Here is a 17,652-nt window from a genome sequence, read left to right on the forward strand (position 1 = left end):
TCTAGCTGCGGCCATGGGGGCTGCTGCTGGGCTGCAGGAGGGGCAGAAGCAGGCCCACTGCCCAGCTAGTGACAAGCTGTGGAGAGCTGGGCTGGCACAAAGCAGCGGAGACAGTCCTGCTCCTGGACAGGAAAACCTGGCTGTGGCAAGGAGGCCAGAGGCTGGCTGGTGGCCAGGCCACAGGCACCAACAGGGCATGAAGAGCCTGGGGAAGCCACAAGGCAGCGCTGCCCATGGCGTGCCGTGGGGCTCTGCGCCGCTGCATGTGGCTCCAGGAGCTCTGCCCAGAGGCTATTTTTAAATACCTGACCATATGAGCTGCCTTGGAATAGGAAAAGAGGGGAGCCAAAGCTAAACAGTCATTACATATATGTTTAAATATAACATTAAAAAACCCACAAGGTATTTAAATGGAGCAGAAGCATTCCCTGTCATTTGCAGCTTACAGTTGGCAATGGACCTGGACCAAAAGAAGGCTCTATGCTGACCGAGGTGCAGCAGTGTGGGGCTCCCAAAGCCAGGCCTTGAAACAGTGCAGAAGAGGAGGAAAAAACAACTTGCTGACAACCTCCCACTTGAAGAAGCAGCAGTTTGAGTCCTTGCTCAGACACACACTGAAGTCATTCAGAGCTAGAAGAGAAAGGTAGAGGAGCAAAGGCAGCAGCAAGTTCACAGAGGGAGTTTGTGGCTGCAGAGAGCTCTGCTAACAGCAGCAACAGTGAAGGTCAGGAGGTTTGACCCTGCCTCCTCTGCTGCTTTCCCTGTGAGAAGCATCTGCACTAAGTCCAGGGCAGCACTTGCAGGTCTTTATCTACCTCTGTTTCAGAGACATAGACACCTCCAAGTCTGTGTCAGTGGCCTCCCAAGGTACAGTGGGATGCTTGAGCTTGAGGCATCACCACAAGAGTGAAGCCTGGAAAGAAAACTCATCCCTGGCTCGTCTGGGGAACACTGGCACTGACTGGCTGCTGGGAAGCCAACAACTGCATCCTCAGCAGTACCTGCTCAGATATTTAGAATCACATTCCATAGCACTGTCTAAAATTACAAAGCAAGCACCTGCTTGCAAACATGCTCCAAGCACAGCAGCCCCAGAGGAAGGCATCTGCACATCAGCTAGCCCCACATCAGCTGTCCTGCTCTGCTTGGGCAGCGTCTGTCATTGTCACCAGTGCATGCACACTCTTGCAAGCTCTGCCACAGTGCTACTCAGCACCCATCTGCTGAAGTTCTTCTCAGCCAAAACTGTCTTTGTTTAATGGAGAGCTTTGAGGCTGGCATAGTCACAGTCAGGTATCAGAGCAGCAGGATCTCAACGCATGCCAGCGCCAGCCCCTGCCAGTGCGCACAGTGCCTTCCGCCACAGCTTCCCTTGGCTTTCTAGCTTTGGGCTTTCACATCATCAGATTTTCTGGTTTCAAGAAAAATACACTCACCCTGCATCCCAGCCTGGAAAACAGAGGCAGTAAGTCTTCTTTTGAGCAATAACCCCCTAGAAAAATCCCCAAACCCATCAAGAGAAGAAAAACACCAGAAAGATCCAAGGGCAAGTGGTGCTGGCTCATACCTACAGGTTTACTGATTTTAATGTTTGGGTATTCAATGCATTTTAATTTACTTCATGCAGATGTGGATTTCTGGGGCTGCAGAGCCTCCCTTCACAGACCAGAGCACACAAGCAGAGCCTCTACTATCTGTGCCAGGCAGTGTCCTCTCTGCTGCATACATCCGAGGCGATCTGATAACTCACTGCTGGTTGTGCACGAGCACCACTGCTAGCCAAGGCTTTGGTTTATTAGTTCATGAGGGGTGGAACAGGTACATCAGCTCCATGTTTAGTGGAGTCTCTCAAAGTACATGACTTTAAACAAGCAGCAACACAAAAAGCCCCAACACAAAGCCGACCAACCGCAAAGTCAGCCCTGCGCACACCCAGAGACACCAACCAGCCCCCTGCTGCACACACCTCTGAGCCCCAGCATGCCCTGCCCTCACTCAGATTTGCACTACCCTGGCTCCAACAAGCTCACTACAGGCAGTAAAACCAAACTAAGTTTTGAATGAATCTTTTCCCGCCCAGAAAGCCATCTGACCTTGATTAAAAACGGCTGTGAATCCACTGCCCTATATGGCAATGCAGCACTCTGCTGCTGTTATGCTCCCTGTAAGCACTGGCACCTTGAGTTCTCAATCAGTGGCTCTGCCCTGGGAGCTGCTCACAGATTTGTTTGCTCCACTCCTGGGCCTGCATCGAGGAACTGCTGCCCATGTGGGAGCACAGAGACCATGGTCACCTCTAACTTCAGCCTGGTCTTTTCCATGGGAAGCACACCCAGCTTCCCAGCTCCTTTCCAACTCTTCTTGTGGGTGCCAGCAAGCAAAATAATTGCTGAATGCAGAAATTGTACAACATCCTGACTCCTGCAGTCCACCTCCCCTCTGCTCTCTGCTTCCTCTTTGCACAAACACCTTTGTGTCAGTCCCTTCACCAGGATTATCTGGGAGCTCCTGGGTTCAACTGATTATTCACCACACCACCCCCACACAGCCCCCTTTGGCATTTCTGGATGATGGCCTCCATACCTGACTGCATTCAAAGCAGATCTCCTTAGCTTGCTGCCACTCGGAGTGAGGTCGCTGTGTATCAGAACAGAGGCACAGTGGGATAGCAAAGGGGATTTAGTTTATTTTGATCAGAGTCAGGAAGCTCTTTTAAGGAAACCAAAGTCCTGACTCCTACTCTTCCTTCCAAAACAAAAGACATTTATCAAGCTGCCTAAGGAAGCACTGCACTGGCCTTGCCCAGCTGCTGCTGGGGAAGAGAGAGCTGGACAGCAGCCTCTGCACTCAGGCACCTGAAGCTCATTCCAGCTGTTGCTGGAGCTGTGGTACCTGAGCATATTGCATAAAAACTACTAATTGCTCCTCCAGATAACATCAGAGATCATCTTGTCAAATAGCTTACACTGGCTAGCATTCATTAAATTGCCCTGGTGTAATGACTAGTTAATCAAGCCCTTGGTCAGCCTCTGAGATTTTATCTGGGGCTGGGGTCAGGCTGTTAGGTGTGGAAGCAGCAGCTCACCCTGCCCGAGACAGTGCTAAACCTCTGCCAGGTCCATCTGCACTTCCCACAGCTGACAAACCAGAAGCAGGGGGTGGCAAATGGACATCACAGGTGGCAGCTTTGCAGACCATCCCCCAGAGCTATGGACAGAAGCTGGCAGACAAAGCCAGCACACCCAGCTGCACCACTACAGGAGAGGTGTCCAGCAGCAGCTCCTGAGAGCAAAGCCTGCTGACTGCCTTACACCAAGAGGCAAACCTTCAAAAGCTCCTTTCACCAAGGAACCAAAAAGAATGAGACAAAGTCTCTAATAATTTTTTCTGTTACTGTAGTTTCCTACCACAGACAGCAGCAGTCAAGAATCTAAGAGAGAAAAATCCCAACCAACCAAAACAAAGAAAACCCAATCTCATCAAATGCCCTTTGACCTTTGGATGTTTTTGTGTGTTCACTTCTCTAGCAGGAAAACCTCTGCTCAGTGTTTGTGCACTTTTTTCCCTCCTTTGTAACTTGGGTCAGATGTCCATGTGCTGCAAACAGCACTCTGAAGAAGTCCACAGCCATTCCCCAGGTGATGCCTTAGCTTCATCCTCAGCTCATTTGCATCTCGCTGCCTTCTGGGGAGAAACTCCACTTCCTTCACCACCATCTTCATTTTGTTGGAAAGGAAAGTGAAGCAAATGCAAACAGGAAGATCCCAACCACAACACAAAGAAAGAAAGAAAGAATAATTACAAATCTTCTTCAAATGAGAAGCAGAAAGTGGTGAATCTGGGGCCTAGTTGGCTTTGTGCAGCGCAAGTTAATCCCAGCTGCACTCCAGTTAGCACAGATTCAGAGCTGCTGCCTGCATCCCAGCACGCCGGGCACAGGGACTCCAGCCCTGCTCACAGCAAGGGCCAGCAGCACTGCAGCCTTCCACAGGAACTCTGCTGGATATCAGCAACCAAGCAGAGAGGACAAAAGGGAAAATGCAGCTCTGCTCTGCAAGCAGAAAAAGCCTAACTTAAACAAGATGCTTTACTGCAACAGCTCTGGGACATTTATACATTGTTTATTCTGTCAAAGTTTTAACACAATTGGGAACTCCAGCAGTAAGCCTCCCTTCAGCACTTCTGACTGGCAGCAGAAATGGTTTCAACTGATACCCTCCCCAGGCGGTGACCATGTCAGAATAGATCCTGGCTGGTTCTGAGGCTGCCCAGGAGGCTTCATCCCATCAGGCAGGAAGCAATTCTCTAAGACAACACATTTGCAGGGAAGAAAATTCTTTCTTGCCACCTCTCTAAACAACCAGACAACATCAACTGAAGAGTGATGTTGGATCTGGCACCTGGTCTGACCTAATCAGCTCCTCACTGGAGCTCCACCAGCTGTTAATGGTAACCAAGACAAAGGGCAGCCCAGGACCCCTTGGCTGTTCCAGCAGCCTGCCAGTGAGCAGTGCTGGACAGGGGCAGAGTTGGTGCCCTGCAAACCTCTTCATTTTCCTTCTGCCACAGCTCCAGGTGCAAGTGTCCCGGAGCTGCAGGATGTGAGAGCACCCAGAGTGTGCAAGCTCCTTCAGAGCTGGTTAAAGAGGCAGTCAGTAATTCAGTATTTCTGATTCCAGATTACTTCCTGCACCAGGACTTCTCCAGCTGCTGGCAGCTGAGCAGTGTGATCTCAGGCTGTCACACAGAGCTTGCTGCCCAGCACTGGGAGCAGACTACATGGTTTTTCTAGAGCTCCCTGGCTGCAAGCAGCCCCTACATTCATACCCCTCTGAAGATGCAGAGCATCTGCCAAGTCTCCTATTTTAGGCTCATCTTCCATCCATCTCCCTTATAAGGGCAAAGTCTTCCAAGTCTGAATCAAACCAGAGCACTGATTATATGTTAGAAATGTCATGCCAAAATCCTCATTAAATTATTAAACAATTATTCAGCTGTTTCCCCTGAACTTTTGTGACACAAAGTAGATGATCTGAACGACAAACAGCCAAGTCCCCATTTCAGTGCAGTCTCTCTCAACCAGCACCAAAACCACCTTAACAGGGTGTGCACCAGCACCATGCAGTGCCCACACCACACACAGCTTCACCCTGCAAACGTTTCCTGGGCTTTCACTCGTGCAGCAAGCAGCCCAATTGCCCTACAGACTTTACAGGAGGATTTTCAGTGGACTCTGATAGAATTCTCTCCTGGTAGCTCTAAGCTATGCTTCAGGACAATCAGTATACAGAGTAACTTTCCTTCAAATTTGCTTCAGAGCTGCAGACTTTGAAGAGAACAGACACAGCTCTGTTCTGGGCAGGAAAAGGGCTTTCTGCAGACTGGCCTTCCCTTAGGTGAGCCAGGGCAAGGTACAACTGCCCTGCCCTACACTGGCTGCCACCACTGGTCTCCAGCAGGTCTCCAGTCTTACCAGAGACTCCAAGGCTGCCCTGAAGCCAGTGGGCTCTGTTCTCCTGGCCAAGGTGTGCTGTCAGCCTGGCGAGCCTGCCCAGTGCCTGCCCTGGCTGTGACGGTACTTGCCAGTGGCCACGTTTTCTAACACTGCCTGCAACTTCAGCATCCTGATTCATGAAGCAAAACACAGAGCAAGGTAAGAAGGAATGCAGAAAAGTGGAAACCAAAACCTTTCAGAGTCCCTGGCTTCACCTCACTCTCAGCTCTTTCCAGCTCTCACACAACTCTAGCAACTGAGGAGATCTCAGCCAGCTAGCAGGAGGCACCCATCTGTCACTCTGCATTAGCATCTGAAGCCTTGCAGAGCTTTGGGGCAAGGGGCTGTAAGTATTTTGGTTTGGTTTGAGTTTTGATATAGGGGTCTGGGAGGTAGAAAGCAAACCAAAACATCAGCCCTCCCAAATTCCAAGAGAAACAAACCAACACAACCCACAACCCTAAAGCAGGGACTGTTTTCCATCCCTGCCTGCAGCTGAAACAGTCCCTCTGTAAGAGTCCCCTCTTACAGCCCCCTCCTCTTCACACACAGCAATTAGGGCTGGAGCTAAAAAATGCTTTAGTCAGCTGAAAACAAGAGCAGCATTCTGCTGCAGTTTTAATCTGGCTCTATCTTTATGGTCAAACTTTGCTTGCAGCCTTTACAAGTCAACTGTTTAAAGCAGATGGAAAACCAACACAGTTCTCAATAAAAGGCAAACAAGAAATTGTTTTGAAGGCAATAAATGAAGCAAGCATTTCCTCTGCTGAATCCCATCTCTGCTAGCCAGCGCTGGCTAAAGATCACCTCAGTGATAACTACAAGACTTAAACCCTGAACAAACCCAGACTGCAAGGACAGGCAGCTTGCCACCCTGGAGAGCAATTAGCAATATTCATTTTCCAACCCACTTCCAAACCCCCAACTCTCACATTCAGACTGCCCCACTGCTCCAGTTCTCGTCTCTGATGCAGTCACCTTTTGCATTTCCCACCAAGGAGGGAGCTGCCTCTTTCACTGCTGCTGTGGACGCACAACCATGTTCTGTGCTCCACAGACGGGATACCAAGGGGCTTGACTCCATTCAGGTGCATGCAACAGAGTGAGCTCTAAATCCTAGGATTTGTTATCATTCTACAGGGACACAGTGGGGCAGTCAGAGTGCAGGGTGCAAAGGTACTACGGGAATTCCAGATTTCTTCTCACATTAAGTTTCTTTACCAGGTTATTTTAGAACCTCGCTCAGCACTGCTCCCTCATGCATTCTCTTGATGTTTCAGTCTTCATGCAAACTACAGGCACCAAACTTTCTCAGGGAGCCAAGCCTGCTAAACCTGGGTGAGTGTTTGTTTTGTGGAAATGAGGGCACAGAAGGCAGCCCCAGCACTGACTGCACACACAGCACCACAGCAGCAATCCGCTCAGGCACGCTTGTAAGCCTGCAGCTTCAGATCCTTCCCTGCACATCTTGGCACCAAAGGACACAGCTCAGAACATGAAGTGCACAAAAGCTACATAAGAGTCAGCATGGGGAGGCAGGGGTTAAACTGCATCACCTCTCTGTGAACAGCTGTCCTGTGCTGATGGCATTGACTCCATTTCTGCAGACCTGAACTACCCCTTCAGCTCTGTGACCACTGGATATAGCAGATCAGCATCCCAAGGGATGCCACACTTGGTAGACAAAGCAGAGGTTAGGAAGCAGACTAAGTTATGATCTCAACCCAGAGATACCTTGGCAGGAAGACAACTTTTCATCTGGATAGAACAGGAGTGACCCTAAGACCCTCCCTAAGCAGCCAGCACCCCACACAGGGATGAGGGTCAGGAAGATGCCACCATCACTTTCAGTGAAAGCCTCCTGCTTTGCAGTGGACATGGCCAAAACCAAACTTCCAAGAAGCAAGGACTCTGATATCCCACTCAAATGCAGAGCTCTTTCTCCAGTCCCAGTGCCAGTCCTGCCCCACCCACACTCACTGCAAACTCAAAACCAGGCCAAACAGGCAAGAGATTCCCAGAGCCTCTTCTCGCTCACAGGCACAACCCTCGAGCCTGGCACATAGGAGCTGCACTGCACACAAAGATCCCCTTGAGTAAACACTGGGCAAGAATCCTTTGCATTCAAATAAAACACTCAAATGGAAATGCAAGTCTGTGTACCACGAGGGTGCTTTAATCAGGGTAATGAAGTTAATTCATGTTCAACGTCAGCCCACGTAAGTGACCAGAGCCGGTCCAACAGACTTGGAATGAAGATGCCACCAGACAGCACTGCTGACAGAAGCCAGACACCCACACCGAGCAGTCTCAGAAACAAGGAGAAGTGTCATCATCAGAAGTAGCTTTGGGGCATGGATGGAAGTGAATTAGCATCACAGTAAGTGAGCAAATCCATCTGAGAAGCAAAACTGCAGACACCTATCATTAGCCACCCTGCATGCCAAGTTGCCCCAGCAAGACCTCACCATTTAGGACCTGATATTTTCATACTGCAGCCACACAGATCTCAGAGGCTCAACCCACGTTTCCTGACTTCTACAACAAAGAGTATCATTAGCTGCCAGCATCAGCAGGAATGCAGCTCCACAGTACCTGTACTTAAAGAAACCTTTCATCTGCTCTGAGCAAAGCAGCAGCAGGGTGGGACTGGAATGACAAGTTCATCAGCTCTGAGCCTACTCACCCTCAGCTTCAAACCAGCCAGCTCTGTTCATGAGCACAGTCTCACCTCACTCATCTCTTACATGGTCAGCTTAGGCTGCTTGCGCCAGCTCTGGACTTCACTTCAGGCTGCTCATTCCAGCTCTCTCCTTCCTCTACTTTTCCTTGGAGCCACAGATCAAGCAATGCATCTCTTTCTACAGCTCAGCTGCTAACCCGAGCCTCAGGAGCCTTCCCTTGCTACACAACCCTTCTGTTGGCTGCTGGGAAGTGTATTTTACTAATATGCTGCTGATCACAGAACCTGTGCTGTCGGGTTGGGGCTATGACTTTTCTAGGTCTTACCTTTCCCTGGAACACCCCAGATATCTGAGAAGGAGCAGGTGACTCAGGCATCCACAGCTTCCTCTTTTTTGGAAAGGGGTCTTTTTGAGGATACATCTCTGTGGTTCTCAAAGACCCTACCCAGAGCTGAGGCCTCGCTGTTGGGTGAGCTTCACAAACACCAGGCGACAGCCTCTCTCTGGGGAGGCTTCCCAGGAAAGTTAATGGCACCCTGCAGGGGTTTCCCATTCTTCTCCAAACTGCTGCTTGCAGGGCAGCAAGAGTCTGGTCTGCACTTCTGGCAGGCTGCAAAATACCATCACCTGCTGGTTCATGTGATAAGGATGCTCTGTCCAGAAGGCAAGCACCAAACACATGCAGCAGGACAAACACATCTAGCTCCCACCTAATGCCTTATGCCTCAGCCCTCCAGGAGCTCCTGCAGTTCCAAGACTCACCTGGAAAAGAAGTGAGTTTGGTCCCTTGTGTGCCAGGCTGCTGAGGTGAGAATGCCAGGCACAGCCAAAGCCATCCCATCACACTGGCTTTGCAGCACAGCCTCCATGCCCACAGCAACAGTGAAAAAAGAAATAGAGCAAAGTCCAGTGGAGGTCACTGTACACAGCACTGCTCCCTGCCTCTAATGAGCCTTGTTAGCAGCCCTCCCGCCCCGGCCGCCCAGCTCCTCTCATCAGAAAGGATCCTGAAGCCTCCACGCTTTGCAGGGCACCTTTGATATCAGCAGAGGAAATCCCCAGGGGCTAGAGAACTGTTTGCATTTTGTTCCATGAAATTCCATTCACTTTTGGATGATGTATAAACTGTTCAAGTCCAGATTCTTCTCCCCTCCTGCATTCCTGCAACACTTTTGGCAGCACCCCACTCATAAGCAGTTGTTACAAAGCTGGGCTCCCTTCACCACCAAAGCAGCCATGGAACTGCCAGAAGCACTGTAACTGGGCAGCAGCAAACTCTTCCCCCCATGTCCTCTCAATTTACCTTTCAAAAGCCACCATGCAGCTCAGAAGGTTCCTTACCCTCAACTATAACCCAGTAGCTGTAAACAGCCAGGTTCAGCAGAAGCTACAGCAGCTGAGATTCCACAAGGTGCTAACACAGAGTTGTCTCCTTAAGGCCTGGACAAGGGTGAGGTTCACATACCCTCTCAGCACCAGAAGGTGCTTTGCCCATCCACACACCTGGAAACCCAAACGGGCTCCATCCTCCCAGAGTGATGGCAGATAGCTCTGTGGTTCACTGAACTCCTAACATCAGTGCTGCTGTTCCACATCTTACTGCTTCCCACTCATTAACCCCAAAACATTCCTGCAGAGGCTGTCAGAGCACAACATTCAGGTTGCACACGCCAGACTTTGAGACACTGCAATGGCAGGTGACAGGTTTCTCCACGATGATCCCACCCAAACACTCTGTTTGGCCACTCCTGTGGCTGCACTTCAGAACAGGAAGGATTCCTCCAGCGTGGGGATCATGCATGCCTCAAAGCCACTTGAAAGAAACAGACTCTCCTGCGCAGTCACAAGACCATCCGAGCAAACTTCTTCCCTGTGCTATTTATATTCCCTAATCTGTTTACAGACACAGCTCAGCAGTGCTGTATGGGCTGATTAAAATGTTCAAAGTGGTGTTTACAGCTTTTAAAGAAAAACTGATAACTGCAATCTGCCCTTCTCTGCAGTTCCAGAAGGAAGGCAGAGACCTGCTGCTGTTCGTAGCATGCACACTAATGAGGACAGCTCAACGAGACTCGAGTAGCTCAGTAGCTCTCTTGTGGAATATCACACAAGACTGAGATCTTCCCACCTGATATCCATGGTGCCCCAACAAGACCTTCCAGAAAGCTTGAGAAAGTCCTGGCTGCAGCACAGACTCCACGGCAGCAAACTAGAAGCTGGAATCTTCTGAGCTCTTTCAAAGATGTCTGACCTTGCTTTGGAGGGGGCTGACCAAGAGGCCAAGGGAGAAGGCTGACCACTTTGCAAGGCAAATGAATTCAATCTCGTGTTCCATCAGCACTTCTTATGCAGTAAGTGAGCAAATCAGGAAGAGTTGTCAAAGTGAAGAACATTTAGCAAGGGAATTCTCAAAGGATGCCCAAATGAAGGAAGAGATCCACCAAGAGGAAGGAGCTGTGCTTCCTCGTTACTAGGTACGTGGAGAACAAAAGCTTTCAGACCTGCACCAGACACCAAGCAGCCTTCACAGAGAAAACATCACCTTTGTCAAGGAGTGTGTCAACAGCACCACAGCAACAGGCACACCTGGATTCACTCACGGATGGAGGATGCCCTGCTGACTCCAAGGTAGTCCTTCAGCCTTACTCTTACCCAAGTGAGGGGATTCTGACACAGGAGGTTTGCCTGCTCAGAGAAACCCTCACAGCATCTCTTGTGCCCTGTTTGGCCAGCTTTGTGAAAGCAAATAATGCTGGACCACTCCTGGGAATCTTTGATCTCTCTCCCTCTGAGGACAAGGAGCAACTGCCAGCCCCACAGATGGGAGAAGGGGGTCAGAGCATTTCTTCATGCCATGAAGTTTCTTTCCATCAAGAGATCTCCTGCCTCCTGGAGCTGGCTCTTGCAGTCTGAACGTGTGACAGGGTCAACTTCAAGGCAGGACTCCGCCAGTGAGACAGCATCTCAGAGCCACACACAGAGGTTTTCCATTAAGGATCATTTCAGATGGCTATCAGACTTCTCAGAAAGCCTCACAGGCAATGACAAAGTCTCCACTGAGAGGTCAGAAAAAGGAGGGGTGGAATGCTAGGAAACAGGCCCCCTGAACAACTGTCCTACAGCAAGAGGCATCTCAAAGACCAAATACTCTGGGTTTAAGTACCCTGCTTCCTCAGGACTGCCTCAAGGCCACCAACAAGACTGGACCTGCTTACTCCGTTGAGATGAAAATGAAGAGCAGCCAGAGAGCACCCTCCAGCACCTGAGCAGCTCACCAGAGACTGCCTTGAAAAACCAAAGCCACGAGACTCGAGCAGCCTGCTGAAGTCACAGCAGCAGCACTGTGGTTAGGCTGGGAAACCCCTCTTGAATCCACTCCTGCTCTTTTCAAGCATTTAGTCTTCCTGATGGAATTCTTCTAAGAAACTACCTACCAAAACTCTGAAAGTTTTCAGTAGAAGAGGAGGTCAGGCTTCATTCAAACCCTTTTTAGCCTGAACATGAGAATACATTTAATTAATTGAAAAGGTAATGACCTTTTTTCAGTGACTATTTGCAGTTCTGCCATAGCACTTTGTTAATACCCAAGCTGCTAGCCCACACTAACGAGGTGCAAAAGCTGGGCTTGTTCACATTTCATAGAGACTGAATCAAGGGGAAAAATCCATCAGGTTTACTTTGCAGCAGCTCAGGAGCTGTCTCTGTTTCCCAAGGCATATGCTCCTCAGTGGAACACTGGCTTGGAGAAGAGTGTGGATTTCATTGCTGTTCTGAACGTCAGGGCCCAGCAGAAGTCCATCTGTGGCAGTGTACTTGCTGTCAGCTTCAAGTGATCCCACATGGTCAGTTACTCAAGTTTAAGAACTTACATTTTCCAGATCAAACAGGAGAAAGCTGGGGAAATGCAGTAATAGTGGAAGATTTATCTAAGGAGTAAATGCTGGCAGCCAAGGTTGGGATGTTTACAGCCCTAGCACCGATAAAACCCCTGCTCATGCTGTGGCCAGGGCTACACCACTGGCTTGCAACTGGTATGAAAAGGCAGCAGGTTGCCAGTGGTGGTCCAGAAGGCCAGGTCAGCACATGGTGCTGCAAGCACCGATTGGGTGCTCCAGGGCTGAAACACCCTGGCTCTGTTTAAGGTTACAAACCCCAGCAGCAGAGTGTTTAAATCAGTTAACCTTTCATCTTCATCCACAACCCTGAGAGGTTCTAAGGGACAGTGCTCAGTCAAACCTGCAATTATTGCAAGTGTTTTCAAATACATCCCAGCTACTCGGGCAAATTGCTGTCTTTGGAGCTCTGTTCCCTACTGGTAGTCGGCAAGGCAGCAGCTGCTCACACCAATCACTTGCCCCTTTTAGCATCTGAAAAGCAAATATTAGCTCTCAGGGCTTTTCTAGACCTGAAGGCCCTCTCATTCATTAGCTTCCTAAGCCAATTAAAATTCGTCTTTGAACATCCCTCAGACTATGCTTTGTTTAAAGAACTGCTTGGGAAGCACCACTCTGGTCAGCATTGCCATCTGGAGTTTCAAGGACTCACTGGGATTCTGTAGCAGAATTCACTCTCCTTGGCAGACAGAGCAGAGGCATCACTTGATTCCTTCATCAACCCCTGAACTCTGCTCTGGCAAGTCAGAGATTTCAGGCATGGGCTGGCTTTGGTTTACCAGAAGCCAAACACAACAGACAGGCAGAGGACCCAGGTTATCCCTTGGCTTGAGCCAAGGCCAAGCACAGGAGCAGCTTCTGCACTCCACAAACACTGAGGAAGCCCCCAAATCTGTATCAAACCAGGTAGTTCTGTGCCAGGCTGGCAGAGCAGCCTTTCAGGCACACATAGGGCTCATCTGAGCGTGGCATGGACCTACACACACTACAGCATGCACAGCTGGCAAATCAATCCAGGCTAAAGGGTCTGTCTTCAGAAACACCCCAAAACCAGCATGCTCCACCAGGACTCCACCTTGCTAGCTATCAGTATTGCTATTGAACTTACTGTGGCCTCTCAACTGCCACAGCCTGGCACTAACACTGCTCCAGAACTGAGCTTCCAGTCTTCCTGAGCCTTACAGAGTTCACTTTGTCCACCTGATCAAACGCCAGTGCCCTGCGCCAAGACACACACCTAAGCTGGCAGTGAGCAGGGAAGGACGTTCCAGGCTGCTCTGCAGGGAGCAGGCAGATTTACACTGCCCTGTCACAGCCTAATTTTCCTAACAAATTCAGTTGCATTTGAAGCTGTTTATAACTCAGTGGGCATTTATGCAGCTGTCCTACATACAAAATGCTGCTGCCATCAAGCACCCTGGGTCAGCCAGCACAAAGAACCATTGCACCAGAGGAGGCAAAGCCCTTGCACGCATGCAGTCCACCCAGAAACAACAAAACCACCCCAAAAATAGGATAAAAACACTAATTTTTGTCCTAGCAAGTTCCAGAAAGTGTTTGTTTAAGGCTCAACAATTCTTTTCTTCCTGTAAGAGCAGCTTTTCCAACTAGTTGGTTAAACTGTTTGCTGTTACAATCTCCAGGGGTTGCTAAACACGGGCAGGGTACAAAGTCACAAGCCCTGCGGAATGCTGCTCCCCTGCTCCGTCACCAGCACCACCTCCCTGGGGAGCACACACCCTGCAAAGCCCAGCTGGGGCAGGGGCAGATGCCTGTGCTCTTCAGCTTTGGTAACAGGACATGCAGCAGGTTCCACCTCCCCATGCGAAGCATCTCCTGCTGGGTTTCCTACAGGCACCACAATTGTCCTGTTGGTGTGGCCTTGCCAGAAGGCTTTAAAAGATAATCCAGGGAGTGGAGAAACACAGGGTTGGTGCACAATGGCCTAAAAACCCGAATGGGGTTTCCCTACTTGTGGTATGTGAAAAGGCATCTCAGCTCTTCCTTGGGCTCAGAGTTCAGAGCTCTGGTAAGGGGTTAAGCTTTTGTCTCTCCCCAGCACTGCTCTACACGAACCCTGCGCTGCCGCCGGCTCACCCAGCAGTAACTGCTGTGTGCAGCCCTGCACACCTTCCTGCTCCCTGTCACACCCGGGCACCACTTCAGTTCTTCCAAAGTGGCTCTAGAGCAGTCCTGTGCACTACAACTGCGGGTAGCAGCTGGAGACATCCAGGTGGGTGATGAGCAGTTGGAGTTACAGGAGCTGGAAAGTTCTCTGAAGAGATAGCTAGGTCCCAGTAAAGCACAAAGGTTGCTCAAGTACCAAACCACTGCTGCCTGCATTCACAGGAACTCTGGCAGTAAAAGAATAAAAATAGCTTTTGAATGTGACAGACTCCATTCCAAACAAGAAAGCATTTCTGCAGTGCCTCTATTAGCTCATCTCCAAAGGGAAACTTCAAAGAAAAACAAACAACACACAAATGATTAAGCCAAAACAAACGCCAGGAAACCAAGGTGTGGAGCAGGGGAATAAAATGCATCTCTGTGAAGAGCAAAATTGTCACTGGCCAGGTTCTTCCTGGTAGCTTTTCCCTGCTCACAACAGTGCCTGTTTTGGTGACACCCATTTGTTTGTGACACCTGGGAGACAGCGACACACTTCATTTGTGTAACAGCACTGCGTACCAGAGCCCAACCTTCCCACTCCTGCCAGCATTCACGAGCAGTTAGTTACCCGGGTGCTGCGATGACAAGGGGCTGGACTTGGAACTTCTCCTGAGCAGATCCTGAGCAGTACAGAAAGCACAGAAACAACCCAGCTAATGATGCTGGAAGAAGACTGCACACGGCCTGCAGTGCATACAGGAATCCCCACCCGGCCCTCAGCTCAGCTCTGGGAGCAGAAAGCCCGGCGTGTTCTTGTGCGTGACAGATGAGAGCATGGCTTCATTCACAATTTCCTGGCTCTGGCTGCTGTAAACACTGCCACAGAACTGTACAGACTCGGGGAGCTTACAATACAATATGTTCTTAAAGGGTGCTTATAAAAATACCCACCACAGTATTTGCAGTCAAATATACAAATTAATATTTACAACTGAAGTAACGTGCCATGACAGTTTCTGTGCCAGCAGGATCTGTCACTGGAGCAGAATAAACACCATTTCAAGGCTGTAGAGCCTTCTGCAGTTCAGATTTCTCATTTTACTGCCCTTCCACATGCTTCTCACTTTCCAAGATGCACTGAAGCCAAGCCACCCAACCACTGACTTCAGGAATTCCTGAAGCCTAGGTCAAGGCTGGCTTGCAGCCACGCATCATCGTCCCAATGCCACAGCAGGGCTGCCAACAGGTGAGGTCCTTCCCTCAGTAACAGCATGGCAGCAAGAGCAGCTGCTGGAGGAGGAGGGAGGAAGTGAGAGCACACCACAGCACCATGTTTTGTCTCGGTCAGCTCCATTTCCTCTAGAAACCAGACCCCGGAGCAGGCAGTGGGGAAGAGCTGTGGGCACACAGCTACCACAGCCAGTCCTTCTCACACCTTTTTATCTCTCTCCTGCTCACTTCCTCCGGGGTTTTTGGTCAGCCTTCCCTGTTACCTTGTGTTCACCACCAAGGAGGAGCTTGGGAAATACTTGGGCACCTCTAATTCCTGTAGAAACACCGGGAAGCATAATCCCCTCACAGGGGATCTTGGGCACCTCAGGAAGCAGCAGCTTGGCACCAACCACATCACACCAAACGTCATTAGTAAGTTACACACCATTGTAAGCAACACCAGCACAAACCCAGCTTCCCTCACCACTTCACCCCTCTTCTAATGATGCCAAGATCATCACAGACCCACTTCACATGGGTTTTGTGTCCAGTTTCAAACCCTTGAACTTAATTAAGCTTCAGCTCTATATTAAACAGCCAAACAAACCCAAAACAGTCCAACCCCATCAGGTCTCCTTTTTCCCCCTCCCTCACTACAGCAGCAGTGCAGAAGCTCCTGGGGAGGACTCAGTGTTGAATGGCTGAGATGGGGTAAGTGCAGTGCTAAGCTACTGCTGAAATAAATTACACCAAAGAGCACAGCTTTCAGGCACAGTTACATCTGGACCCTGGGCAGCCTTTTCACATTCACAGAGAACTCTGCCTATCAGCAGCAGAAGCCTGTGACAGAAGTCATATGAAAAACCAAGGTGAATGATCAGTTGCACTCCCAGTGCATTAGGTCCCATCCTCCATCACCTGACAGCCTGGCAGGGCTGTCCCTCTGCCTCCTGCGCAGAAGCCTTTACGGAACAAAAGGCATCACTCCTTTGCAACTGCACATGAAGTTTTATGCAATAGCTAATTCCAGAGGCATGCACACTCACACCCCCCCCCCCCACTGGAACTCCAAGATTTCCACCCAAATGCAGAAGGAAGAGCTGAGAAGATCGTGGCAATGGTCAGCACCTCAGCGCTTCAAGCAGGATGGGAAACGACAGCGAATGAGAGACTCCAGGCCCAGCCTCGGCAGCAGCACAGCCACGGGATGGACACTTCCATCCCCAGTAGCTGCTAAAACAAACACTCTTTTACAGGCTGTGACAGAGAACAGAATTCATGCTCCTCTTGCAGCTGCACTGCTTCAAATCAGTCACACATCAAGGTGACAGCCCTCCTTGGGGAGCTCTGCCGTGCCTGCCTGCCAGCCAGGCACAGGCAGCACCCAGGGCTGTGGGGGCACAGGGGCAGCAGGGCTGTTTTCCTTTGGCCCCTGATGAAGTGCTTGCCTCTACTGCTGCAACTTATTTTTCATAGTTTCATTCAGGGTTGGAAGGGACCACAAGGATCATCTAGTTCCAACCCCCCTGCCATGGGCAGGGACACCCCACACTAGATCAGGCTGGACAGAGCCTCATCCAGCCTGCTCTTAAACACCCCCAGGGACGGAGCCTCGACCACCTCCCTGGACAACCCATTCCAGGGTCTCACCACTGTCATGGTGAAGAACCTCCTCCTCACATCTAGCCTGAATCTCCCCACCTCCAGCTTCATTCCATTCCCCCTAGTCCTATCACTCCCTGAGATCCTGAGCAGTCCCTCCCCAGCCTTCCTGTAGGCCCCCTTCAGATACAGGAAGGCCACAATGAGGTCACCTCAGAGCCTTCTCTTCTGCAGACTGAACAGCCCCAACTCCTTCAGTCTGTCCTCATAGGAGAGGTGCTCCAGCCCTCTGATCATCCTTGTGGCCCTTCTCTGGGCACCTTCCAGCACCTCCACATCCCTCTTGTAATAGGGGCTCCAGAACTGGACACAGTACTCCAGGTGGGGTCTCACCAGGGCTGAGTAGAGGGGGAGGATCACCTCCCTCGACCTGCTAGCCACACTTCTCCTGATGCAGCCCAGGATCTGATTGGCTTTGCGGGCTGCAAGTGCACATTGAGAGCTCATGTTGAGCTTTTTGTCCACCAGCACCCCCAAGTCTCTCTCCTCAGGGCTACTTTCCAGCCAGTCACTGCCCAGCCTGGATTTGTGCCTGGGATTGCCTCGACCCAGATGCAGGACCCTGCCCTTGCTCTCATTGAACTTCATGAGGTTGGCT

The 17,652-nt window shown here is 50.4% G+C and overlaps 1 protein-coding gene across 5 annotated transcripts in view; it reads right to left on the minus strand.

Annotated features, from left to right (window-relative positions):
• Positions 1-17,652, minus strand: part of NCOA2 (nuclear receptor coactivator 2) — a 106,725-nt gene that overhangs the window by 71,818 nt on the left and 17,255 nt on the right. Inside the window, exon 1 of one of the 5 annotated variants that reach the window (XM_068162547.1) lies at positions 10,307-10,323. The exons of the other annotated variants lie outside the window; for them this stretch is intronic. The gene's annotated coding sequence lies outside the window, so the exon portion shown is untranslated. Of the gene's footprint in view, positions 1-10,306; positions 10,324-17,652 lie in introns of those variants that run through there. 5 annotated transcript variants of the gene reach the window in all.

Source organism: Melanerpes formicivorus, unplaced genomic scaffold (genome assembly GCF_026170545.1).
Source record: "Melanerpes formicivorus ecotype bairdi unplaced genomic scaffold, bMelFor1.0.p_v2 SCAF_65, whole genome shotgun sequence".
In the NCBI taxonomy this organism is placed as follows: domain Eukaryota; kingdom Metazoa; phylum Chordata; class Aves; order Piciformes; family Picidae; genus Melanerpes; species Melanerpes formicivorus.